General features: G+C 38.1%; 1 protein-coding gene across 1 annotated transcript in view; it reads right to left on the reverse strand.

Moving 5' to 3' along the window:
- SVOPL (SVOP like) overlaps positions 1 to 11,862 on the reverse strand; it is a 716,183-nt gene extending 704,321 nt beyond the window's left edge. The window contains exon 1 of the mRNA XM_044087938.1: positions 11,675 to 11,862. The gene's annotated coding sequence lies outside the window, so the exon portion shown is untranslated. The remainder of the gene's footprint in view (positions 1 to 11,674) is intronic.
- Between the last annotated feature and the right edge of the window lie 573 nt (positions 11,863 to 12,435).

Genomic DNA, 12,435 nt, shown 5'->3' on the forward strand with positions numbered 1-12,435 from the left:
TTGGCTTTGGCAGACTATTTGTCCTCTTGAGTTGTTTGTTTAGTTTGATGAGAGTGCTTTTATCCTTTTGGGTACTGTACCTTCTAATTTTTGCCATGATTTTCCTCCTTCTGTTATACATCCTATTGATTTTGTGATTCCACCAGAGTGCCTTGTTTTATGGAGTTAATTCTGTACTTCTTCCTGGTGGGTACAGCTGCCTCTATGCAGCTATAAACATGCTTGTACAGGGTTTCTGTGAACAGTTCTGCATAGGCAGCAGTGTTCTCAAGGCTTGAAATTTTGACAGGTTATCACTTAATAGCAGGAGGTTAGCGTTAGGGGAGTTCCGGAATATTCCAGGTTTAGCTGGGGGTCCAGGTTTTATTTTTACTTCAAAGGAGATCATTCTGTGGTCTAATCTTATCAGGGTAGACATTACACTGGGGGTTGTGCAGCACTTTCTCATATTAGTGAGGACCAGATCCAGTATGGTTGCACCCCTGGTTGGTGTATTGACAATCTGGTCCAGGGAGTTTGTGTTTACAAAATTCAAGAATCTCTGTTCCTGTACATTTGGTGTTGTATAGGATTAACAGTTAATAGTGGGGTAACTAAAGTCACCCATGAATATGGTATTGAGTTGGATGGTTAGAGTTTCGAATAAGTTTGAATACATGGTATGGGTTTCCTGTATCATAGAGGGGGACCTATAGCTTGCAAGGAATTGGCATTCAATTTTACCTATGGTGATTTGAACATGGAGCAGCTCAATTGCATTGTCCTGTTTGTCCAGCCTTGAAGTATATTTTTGATGTAAACACATACACCTCTACCTTTAGTCTCTGCCTGTGAAGTAGCTGGTCTAAATGTGTGGAAGGCATTATAACCTTGCACTGTTGGTGTGCGCTCCATGGCTTTAATCCATACCTCAGTGACTGCAGAGACATCAGCATTCTCTAGGGTGAAGAGAGCTTCTAGGGAGTGGAGTTTTTTGTTTAGACTCCTAGCACTGAGCAGTAATACCTCTAGATATTCTTGGTTTTGATTTGCTATGAAGGAAGTACCTTCAGTTTGGCATTGCCAAAAAAGGCACTATGGGGGAAAACAAAGTTTTAGCTATATTCAAAAGTCTAGAGGGAACAGGTGCAGACCATCCCTAGCAAAGCAGCGTGGTCTGTTGACCACCTCCTTCCATGCTGACAAATATTGCACCCCTTAGAATGACACCAGAAACTAAGCCAATTATTAAAGTCAATCAGCTTTTATTTGTATTGTGGCATAATCTTTGGAGAAGGTAAAATGCTGCTCAGGGCTAGGTTCATACCAGCCTGAGACACCTATTCTGAGAGCTCCATGATGTCTCTCTTTATATAATCTAGGAAGGTACGTCTCAGGTCATTTACTCCCACATGGACTATGATGGAGTCATATTGGTACTTGTGGTCCAGTGACCTGTGTGTGTGTGTGTGTGTGTGTGTGTGTGTGTGTGTGTGTGTGTGTGTATAATGTGGCAGATCCTAGCCCCTGATAAACAAATGACTGTGACTTTCTCCTTACTAATCCTGGTGAGAGGGACATCAGTGTGTTTCATGATGCAGCCTCCAGTGATTATAATGTTGGATTGTGTGGTGGCTTGCCTTACAGGCTTAGAGGTAGAGATTCCATGAGATGTAGCTCTATGTGTTGATGTGAGTGTTTTGAAAGAGTGCATTTGGGGCTGCTGAGGTGGTTTGTTATGTGTACTTCTTGTAGGATGCCTTTCTGGTTTTAAGAAGGTGCATTTAAGTGCCTTAGTATATGTGGGTTGATACGTCTGCTTTGAATTGTGTGTGATGGGTGCAGCATGTGTATTATTGACAACCTTATTGACATTAGTACTTCTATGTGAGAGCTTTGCCTCCAGTGACGTTGTGTAAATACATCTCTCACATACCATATCAGTTGTTTGAGAATTAACTTGCTGTCAGTAAACATGAGGCAATTTGTACATTGCCTCATGATGCCAATATCCACCAAGCTGGTAAGGAAGACAGTGGGAAAGTTCATATCCATGACAACAGACAATTTTTACAGTTAACTCTTTTGACTCAGTTTTAAACTGTTTTGTGAAGTCTTCTGAGGTGTCCACGGACTGTAAAAGAATAGTCTTTTCAGGTTGTGTGAAGATTTATACTATTTAAAGATGAATGTTTACCATTTCCTTTTCGGGGCATTTGCACTTTTTTAAATAGTTAATAACTTTTTGTATCCTTTACAGCAGTGATTTTAGAATTACCAAGAGATAGATATTTTGCAGCTGTTCTCTTGGCTCTTGCTTCAGTTTGCTAGAACCTTTATCTCAGTTGCCTTACACATGATAAATTAGAGTAAAACGGATTGCTTCTGGACTTTCTTTCAATATATATTTCATTTAAAATGCTTACTGTTAAAACTGTTGCCTACATTTTTCTGTTGCACATGAACAGCCCTGGGAAAGCAGCTGTAACAGATAATGTTACTTTCAGATGAGATACACTCTTAATAACACCAATGAAATTGTGCCAGTCTCACTGTTAACATCCTCTTGTTATTATTCATTGCTGTTTGCCCTCTAACAGTATTTTGGTTAAGCTGTCTATGTCACACCCCTCATTTCTTGGTGACATTCTATTGTGCCCATTTTTAATAATTCATCTGGTATCTCAGAATTTGAAATTATAAAGTTTTCTCCATTCAGGAAAACAAGTCATTTATGAAAACTGTTAAAACAGGTACAACAAAATTAAAGTTGATTAGTTTGGAACTGGTGATATATGTGCTATTTTTATAACACTATGCTTCATTAATTTGTAAAATGAGTAAATAAAACTGATTTGGATTTTTGGGTCTGTTACAAATAATCGTGTCTCATTTAAATCAACAAGTGATTATTCAAACTCAAAATATCTAAAGACTTGGGGTGTTGCTACACAAAATAATGGTGCTACCAAGTTGGCAAACAAACATTTTGTTTTTTGCAAGGGGCAATCTCTTCTGCACCCACAACATGGGAACAAGCACCCACATCCTCAGACTACATATATCCACACCAACATGAAGGAGGAGGAGAGAGTGAGACAAATGCAACACTTTGCTTGCTCTTCTCCAAGCACAGCCAACTTAACAAGACATTGGTGATCTTTCAGTTATGAGATTTGAGAAATGATCAACTGGGCAGTAGGGTTCATTTTTTTTTCAAGCAGAATCAAAAGAAAATAAATAACTAAAAGAAAAACCCAGCCTGAGGTTATTCATTTATAACTGCCACCGAAATGCTCCTTCCAGTAAATTCTGTAGTAGAAACCTCAGGGTGGGGGGCTCGGACAACATCTCTACATCCAAATGCATGTAATGTTTGGAAAGAATCATGATAAGGTAACAGGAGTTAATGGAGTATGCTAACTGGGTACATGCCTTTATGGTTTATGGTACAGCATGATGTCATAGTCATGAACCCTTCTGACAACACACATACTGTGGTTTCAGCCTCAAATTCAGCACAACTGCAAACAAACTTTAAGAGCAGAGCAGCACTATCACTGAAAATGGCATTCTTAGGCTCATAGGTGTTTACCAGGCTAATGGCCACAAGGGCCTTTTTAAGCCTAGCCATGCAAACCAAGTTTCTGACCCTTGATAAAGTGTAACCAGGGGCTTGGGAGATTAAACATTTACAAGCAGGGACCTGGGAGATGAATAATTTACAGGCTGCCTATGACCATTAGAAACACAGGTACGAAACCAGGGTTGAATTTCCTGTTCCCCATCCAATTGTCCAAGTTACACTTGAATTGGATTAGACAGGAACTCTGCTTCACATGGATGGGAAGCCTGTTCCAGAGAAGGAGTAGTCTCTGAGATACATACTTCTCTCTCCAGCAGGTCCTATTTATATCACAGGCAAGATTTAAGTATTTAGAATAGGTAATTCTGATGCTGTTTGTTTTGCAGATATGTAGGAGGTCTATCAGAGTGCAATGCCTTGTATACCAGATCTCCCTTAAGCAGCATATAGGAGACCAAATACATGAATAGGGCCTTGAGATAGTCTGCATAGGACATGTTACTTATGCCCTATATTCTTTTAGTGAGGAAACTCTGTGGATATTCCAATTGTTGCATATGCCTGGTCAGGTACATACCAAAGGGGGCATTGTAATTAATGATAGGTCTGATGAATGCTGAATACAGTGGAATAATGACTTCCTTAGACCTAGATGCCATACTAAAGTTGCATAACATAGAATGAATTCCTCAATACTGTAGCCATGTGATGGTCAAAGGCTAGATTACTGTCTATGTGTGTCCCCAGGTAGCTGACTAGTGGTTAAAGCTTAGGGGTGTATTGTGAATATGGTAGCTATCAGGAGTGGATGACTTCACGAAGGATACTATTATGCATTTCTTGGCATTTAGTTTTAGTCCATGACTCTAACACCTGTTTGAATCCCAGTTGACACAAATATTCTCCAGAAAGGGCCGACTCAATGACGGCTCCTAATTTTCAATCATCTGCAAGTTTATTCAGCCAAAAACCACTAACATTTGGCTTGACTTCATAGAAGTAAATGCCAAAAAGGAGCAATGATCCCAGGGCCAATCTCTGAGGGACTCTGCTTATGACTGGCTCCCTTGTGGAGCTGGATTCCCCAATTCTAACTTCTTGAGTCTTGTCTCTGAGATAGCTGGCTATCCACAGGGTGACATAAGGGTTTGTACCTAACCTCTTGAGTTTGTCAGCAATGCTCGAGTGGAGTATTGTGTCAAATGCCTTGGCCAGGTCAAGGTAGGCAGTGTGAACTATTCTGCCCTCATCCATTGCTTTGGTAACCTTCTCAAAGAGGTCCACCAGGTTGAGTAGGCATGACCTGTCCTTAAAGAAGTGAACATCACACACACACATTATATATATATATATATATATATATATATATATATATATACATACATACATACATATATATATATATATATATATATATATATACACACACACACACACACACACACACACACACACACATACATACAAACACACACACATACACACACACAGATACACACACAGATATATATAGATATATATATATATATATATATATATATATATAAAATATATATACACACACACACTCACTCAACACACCTGTCCATCATTTTTTGCAACAGTTTATAACAACACTTGTGAATACACTTGGTACACTCAGACCAAACCACAAATAAATCCTTTTTTGGATGGAGGCACACAGCTGATAGTACACAATACATCTTGATATAATTCCAGTTTTCATCTCTAACAATACTCTATTTAAATAAATTACTTATGTATTGATTTAAATGTCAGCTTTGCATGATGAGAACTGTACACTTTAGCTAAGAGTGTATCCCTTGCCTTTCTTTTTTTAGGCAAGGTTGTCATTAGCATTTCTGAATATAGATACCCACCTACTGCATTATATATTACTGTAGTAGACCCCTAGAAATTGTGTTCTTACATCTAAAATGCAGTTTCTTCTCAGCAACATTCTGCTAATCTCAGATTCCACTAAAATAAACATCTTCCACTTTAATATTAGCAGGTGACAAGGTCACACTTCCTCCTTTTTCAGGGGTTTGTGTATTTCTGAAAAAGAAAACTAATCATACTATATATACCATGGTAGAATGAAATAATCCATGGCAAGAGGGGTGGTTATGGTGTGGTTTACCTCCTTCTGGCAATAGTGTTTGATCCCTTGGGAACAAACCTTCCCAGTCAGGAGTAAATCTCACTGAATCTGTCCATTTAGCATTAATTATTACTTCAATATACCATGGTGTGGGTGAACTTGCCTTGAGACTAACTCTAGATAAGCCATAACAAATGTAATATCATCTCATACTAACCAGAGCCACATAGGGGGACAAAACTGAATTACTTCCATATTCATGTTTGGCAAACTGCCAAAATGAAGAGGAAAACTTCCTCAAACTGCTTCAAAGGCTTTACAAAAAAATATACTATACTTGTTGTGCACTGAAAAAAAGTTGTTTAACCTGTTAAACACTAGTATATGTCAGCATGCAGATTGCAGCTCATTTTTAAAATGTCAACTTTTACTCTGACTCCTCAGCAATAGAAGTGTTTCACTATGTACATAACTGAAGAGTAGAAGGATTAAACAGTCCTAGACACACAGCATTAAACCACAATAGTAAACGCCATAATATGAGATGGCAAGAGAAAATGACTTCTCAGTTATGAGAATATCCATTCCCTTCTCATGGAAACAGGCTCAACTACATCAAAAATCAATGTCACTTAGCAGAGAAATACAGCAAACTGTAGTCATTTGTTATTCTTTGTGTATTTCTGATCTCTGATTCAATAATTAAAAATTACTTATTGAAAATAAAGCAAAGCTGTGGGGTGCATAGAGCTAGAGCATATCTGAAATAGTGGTTGACTTTCAATAAATTTACTTCTGCATCTGAGACAGCACCCACACAGGCCTCTCAGTTGTCCTCATTTTGAAGGAACATTCCCATTCCTATTTTCAGGCCCGATTTACTCTTGCATAGGATGTCTTTATTTCTGGATGCATGTCTCCATTTTCAGGCTTGATTTCACCTTGATACAGTTATCTGAATCTTCCTCATCATGTGATTTTTGAAGTTGTCTAGTACACACCTCACTACATGACCAACATACTAGCGACCCTAAAAAGTTTAAAGGAATTGGACAAACATCTTAGATCTCCCTTTATCTTAAACAAAGATAAATATTCTTGTGTAGCAGAATTATGGTATACAATTCATTAAAGTTTACATATTTTTCACTATTTGATAAGGAGATTATATTTTTCCTTTATTTTTGCCATTCTGTTTTTTTTAATATGTTTTTCTGACAAGTATTCTTCTGGAAGCGGGAAGAGTTCTGTGCTATTTGGTATTCAAACTTTATGCTAATCTGATATTTGGAGTTTTAGCTAGATGCTCCTACTTTTCAAGAGCTTTTGTTCCCATTTTCAGCATCAGCAGGTTGAGAGGTATACACCCACCAGTGTAGTGCAAGCCCTATAAACTAACACAAGCATCATTCTGCTGTGTGCAGATCACCATCATTTATTGGCCAGGATATCTGATGTAAATTATTTGGAAAGTAATTCTAAGGACAGTACATTTGATTGTAAACTGGGGATCCTGTAACTGTCTACCACTGTCAAATTTAGATATGTGTGTGTGTGTGTGTGTGTGTGTGTGTGTGTGTGTGTGTGTGTGTGTGTGTGTGTGTGTATAAATACGCATGCACATACGTGCATATGTGTCAGTGGCTGCTGACTAGACATTCTTAACTATTTACTTTCTCTTATGGCTATCTCAAAATGTTTGGCAGCATGGCGCCACAGGGTTCAGTCCTGTTTTCCGGGACTGTCCCCATACTTTTCTGTTAGGTGCGCTGCTTTCCTTTCAGAAACATGACTGGCTAATTAAAGTGTCCATATATATGGGTTCCATTTAGATGCTCGAAAGTCCTTTTACGCGAATATGAAAAGAGAGACACATGTTGCGAACCACGGAAATGCTGGATGTCCAAAACCACGAAATTAGAAATGTCGAAGTGTCATGGTTGGCCCGTCTGCAGTATAGCTCCGTAAGGTAAGTGTGCGATAGTTACGGACCTCAGGGTTAGGGTGCAGGTTTTAAGTGCATACATAGTAATGTATGTAAGGTTTAGTGTAGGGTTAGAAGTAGGGTTTTGGTGGTTTACTTTAGGTTTGAAGTAGGGTTTTGGTTAGTGTATGTATGTGGTTTATTTATTTTGTTTGGGTGGGCAGTATGTAGTGGGAGGTGGAGTTGGCCGACTATGGGGATTCGACTTTTTGAATTTTGCGGTTTAGTGCATTTGGCATATTCGCAGTTCGCACAATATGTGTTGGTGTTTTCGTATTCGCTTAACAGGATTTTCGCTAATATAATATAGACCCCATATATACACATTACATTTAGTCTTGTCCTTACCGGATGGGTCATGGCTGACAGTGTTTAGAGAGGACTGTCTCACTTGGTTCACAAATAAGTACATTAAAACTAAATTAAATGTAGTTAACATATCCATTATTACATACTGCCATTAAAGAATGAGCTATGTAATTCTATGTCTCTGTGTATCTTAGTGCCTTTTAGTATCTGTAAGGAAATTAACAGTGGATTAAACACTTCCTAAACAAATAGCTGCTGCTATCACTGAATGTTTTACAATAGGTAACACAACTATAACTCAGAATATAGACTATTTACTTTCCTTACTACTCTGCATTTAGCTTTTGACAGCTGAGATGGTACACTAATCCTCTTGAACTGTTTTCAAGTACAGTGATGAGTATAACCAAATATTAAACCAAATACATCATACATAGCTCTCAACCAATCAAGGACAAATCTCAGCAGAATCAGGGACACATCCAGAAGTTTCCAACAAACAAAGGAACCAAACACTAAAAGTAATATCCAGGTTAGAGCAAAAAACACACAGGAACTAGACGAACCAAGTTTAATGAAAATTGTTTTAGCAATTTCGTCAGGATATAACCAAAAGACTTCTTCAGAAACATCATTCCAATACAAGTTTCACAATAAATATCCCTAATAAAAGAAACATGTGACATAGGAAAACCTATTGGTTTTCCTATTTAAAGCAAAAAGAAAAACACATAACAGTCTTTTTTAAATAAGAAAAAAATAAAAAATATATATAACCATATAAAGTCCAGCACAAATGACATTTTTTTAAATAAATCACACCACATATGAACGACGTTTAAGAACACTGGCAATAGATAATAAATCATTAAGCCCAGGGAACACACAGGCATTTAATCTAATTTGCAAACTAAGTTCTTTATATTCAATAAGATCAATCCAGGGCTCCCTCTTACATTTTTAACTACCACATCCAACCCCACAACACCAAATTCATGCTCAGGATTTTCCAGTACATATTTGTATAAGGCATTGTTAACGTTACCTTTCTTGATGTCATTAAAATGCTCATACACTTGTTCCCTAAATTTTCTCTGGGTCTTTCCAACGTAAAAACAGTTACACTGTTTACAAAGTGCCACATATATAATTCCCATAGTGTTACGGTTACAAAAACATTTTGCCTGTACATGGATCCCATTGATAATAATCACTTCCTGTTCAATAAGATATTTACATAAATTACAAAAACCACATGTGTGTGCCATTTTTTCTAGAGGTAACCCTCAGGTTACTTCTTTCTCCATCCTCTAGTAATTCCTTCATACACTTCCCCTTCCCATAGACCATTTTAATACCATTCCCAAGTACATTCTTAAACTCATTATAACAGGAAAAGATGTTCCAAATTTTCCTTAGAATCTTATAGACATGTAAACAATCTGGGGAATAAATAGGTAGTAATAAATGACAGAGAATAGCCTTTTATTATTATTTTATTGGAAGTAACTTCCACAATGGTGGTGTCATTTATATCACTATTATTGACCATAAGTAGGGGGACATAATACCCACATGCCCTTTTCTGACTAACTTCAGTGAATGCACCCTTGACCAATTCATGGGGGTTACCCCTGGCTATAAAGATGTTGGTCAAGATCTTACATTCCTTCTTAAAGGTTTCATCTTCAGAAACTATTCTGGTTAAATGCACAAACTGCCCCTTGACAATGCCTCTTTTCTGATGTTCAGGATGACAACTATCATAGTGCAAAAAAAAAAAAAAACATTTAAAAAGGTGGGTTTTCTAAAAATGTTACTAATCAACCTTTTATTATTCACATCTTTCATAAGTTGAACATAACGAATGTCTTTCAGCTTTTCGGCTAGGGGTCGCCACAGCGGAACTCCGGTCCACTAACAATTGGCAATGGATTTTTACAGTGCCAAGGTGCCAGCCTGACACCCAACCTTCAAAGAAGGCACACCCATTTATGCAAGCACAACCTGCATGTCTTTAAACGTCACAAAAATATCAAAATAACTCCATTTGGAAGTAAAGGTAAGAAAGGAAGTAGTTTGGTTCAACTATTCCAGAAATAACTTTAGTTCACCCTCACTCCTATGCCACACAATAAAAATATAATCAAGGAAACCCATATACAGCTCCCAAGTAGGGTTACCACCTGTCCCACTTTGCGAGGGACAGTCCCTCTTTGGGCAGTTGTGTCCTGCAAAAAAATTGTAAAAATGGCAAATGTCCTGAGATTTTAGGGCAAAATTATTTCCTATATTTTATGTAAGAGTTGCATAAAACAGTTATTCTGTATCTGAACCACCTAAATGTTATAAGAAACAGAATAAGCAACTAAAATGCTACAAGAATAAGCTTTTATTTAGGCAAAAAAGTGAAGTTCTGTCCTTTGTACTGGCCCATGGGTATGTTTTGGCATGCAAAATCTGACGTTTGTACCAAAAATGTCCCACTTTGGGCATCTGAAAAGGTGGCAATCCTACTCCCAAGGGGGTGACCCCCCAAACTTCTCAAAACCAAATTTCCTTTCCCACTGTAGCATTACAATATTGGCAAAAATGGGGGCACACTCTGCTCCCATTACAACACCGTTTCTTAGTAAAAAATAATGCCTACCAATAAACACAGGGAAAACTCTCAGCAGAATCAGGGACAAATCCAGAAGTAATCGGGGACAATCAGGGACACTTTTAAAATACTAGTACTATTAACCTGAGTCACTGTCAGAACAAGAAAATGTGAATTAATATTCATTTTTGAAGTAAAAGAAGGGCATAACCAACTATTGTTATTATTTATTAAGTATAATTGACGACCTTTTCTCCAAAGGTCATCGATTTTTAGTAGGATTAAGAGGAACAGGGCTAAAAATTGAGTCAGAATTAGGGACGTCACTGAAAATCGGGGACACTTGAGAGGGATCATGATACATCGAATCAGAATAAACAGCCAAGCTAATGACAATACGGAGACGAAGAAAACAAAACCCAACAGGAATCACAGGAGAGGTGGTGTAAAGGACTACAAAACACACGGCGGAGCTTTTAAGGAGCTCGACTTTATATGAGGAGCAGCGAAGTTCACGTTACAAGTGTCAGTGATAAACGGAAGTAGCCAGAAGGACTCTGTGAATACACTTGGTTTGACTAGGGTAGTTGCTATCAGCACCCTACAACACTTCATGCTCAAAAGAATCCGGCACCAAAACCTGTGGGTGGCTCCTTCTAGGCTGAGAGCAAAGTCAAAGCTAACCTGGCCTCTCGGATGTTGCATGTTCTTACTCTGGACAACGTAGCTTTCCATATCTCCCTCACACGGGCGGATTCACACACAAATAAACAGTAATACTACACTAGAGATAGTGGATATAAACAGAATGCCACTGCTGCGGACAGCGCTGTTTCTCTAACTCGCCCTGTATCCCCACCCAAGTCATTTACCAGGTTAAATCATTGAAAGGCGCTTACTTTTCCTCCAAGGTGCACCTCGGCAAGGTTAACAACAAAGCAATATTACATAATAGTTAGCAGTCCCAACCAGTAGTTTGTCATCGTGTACAGTATTGTTCTGTCAGCAAAGAAGGTATGGCAGTTTGTCATATTACATACAGCACTTGCCGCAAACTCACTTTTCCGGTTACTCTTAGATAACACTTTATTTTCTTGCTTGTTTACTCACCTTTCTTTGTCACACTTTTCCAGCTCCTTAACTAAACACTTGCCACGTTGGTGTACAGAACTAATGGAAAGTGCCGGCAACACCGCACAATCTGCCGGGGGTAATATCGTCTCTTTCTGTACACACAGGTAGAGGAGGGTGCAGGTAACCAAACAGGATTAGGTTGCTCCACCTTCCCTAATTAAAAATGGCGTTGCCACACACCTGCAGAGTCCATAAAGAAAATGACCCAATCTGATTTACCTGGGCTAGACAGCTAGTAGCTCCAGCTGTAGCTAATAGTGAAAACCGCATTTATTCTCTGATGTAGAAACCGTATTTTAGTATAATGACAGAGCAGGTACCCGATGGTCTATTTTTGTTAACCGCATTTTCCTTCATTAAACGTTATCCAGCATTTAATTTGTTTAGGAAGTATAACTAGTTATCAGTATATGAGAGCTATCAAACTGTTTAATGCAAACGTATATGAAAACTTTTTTTTAATTTAGCTAATGTGTGTGTGCGTGCGTGTGTGTGCAGTTATGTATGTGCGTCGTCATACATTTATGTACAGTCATACATGCACACTTGCTCATATGTGTATGTGTGCTGGTAAGCATTAATTGATTAAGGAAAGGCAGGTTTTGTTTGCATACCTCTCAACTGTACATATTTTTGCCTCGTATTTTTGGTCCGTTTTTTCATAAAATTGTGTTTTTCTGGCAAATTTGTGGTAAATAATTAAAGAGTGAACAGTTAGAAAATAATTGCAGACTTTT

The sequence above is a fragment of the Protopterus annectens genome, chromosome 11.part0 (genome assembly GCF_019279795.1).
Source record: "Protopterus annectens isolate FY-2018-M chromosome 11.part0, PAN1.0, whole genome shotgun sequence".
In the NCBI taxonomy this organism is placed as follows: domain Eukaryota; kingdom Metazoa; phylum Chordata; order Ceratodontiformes; family Protopteridae; genus Protopterus; species Protopterus annectens.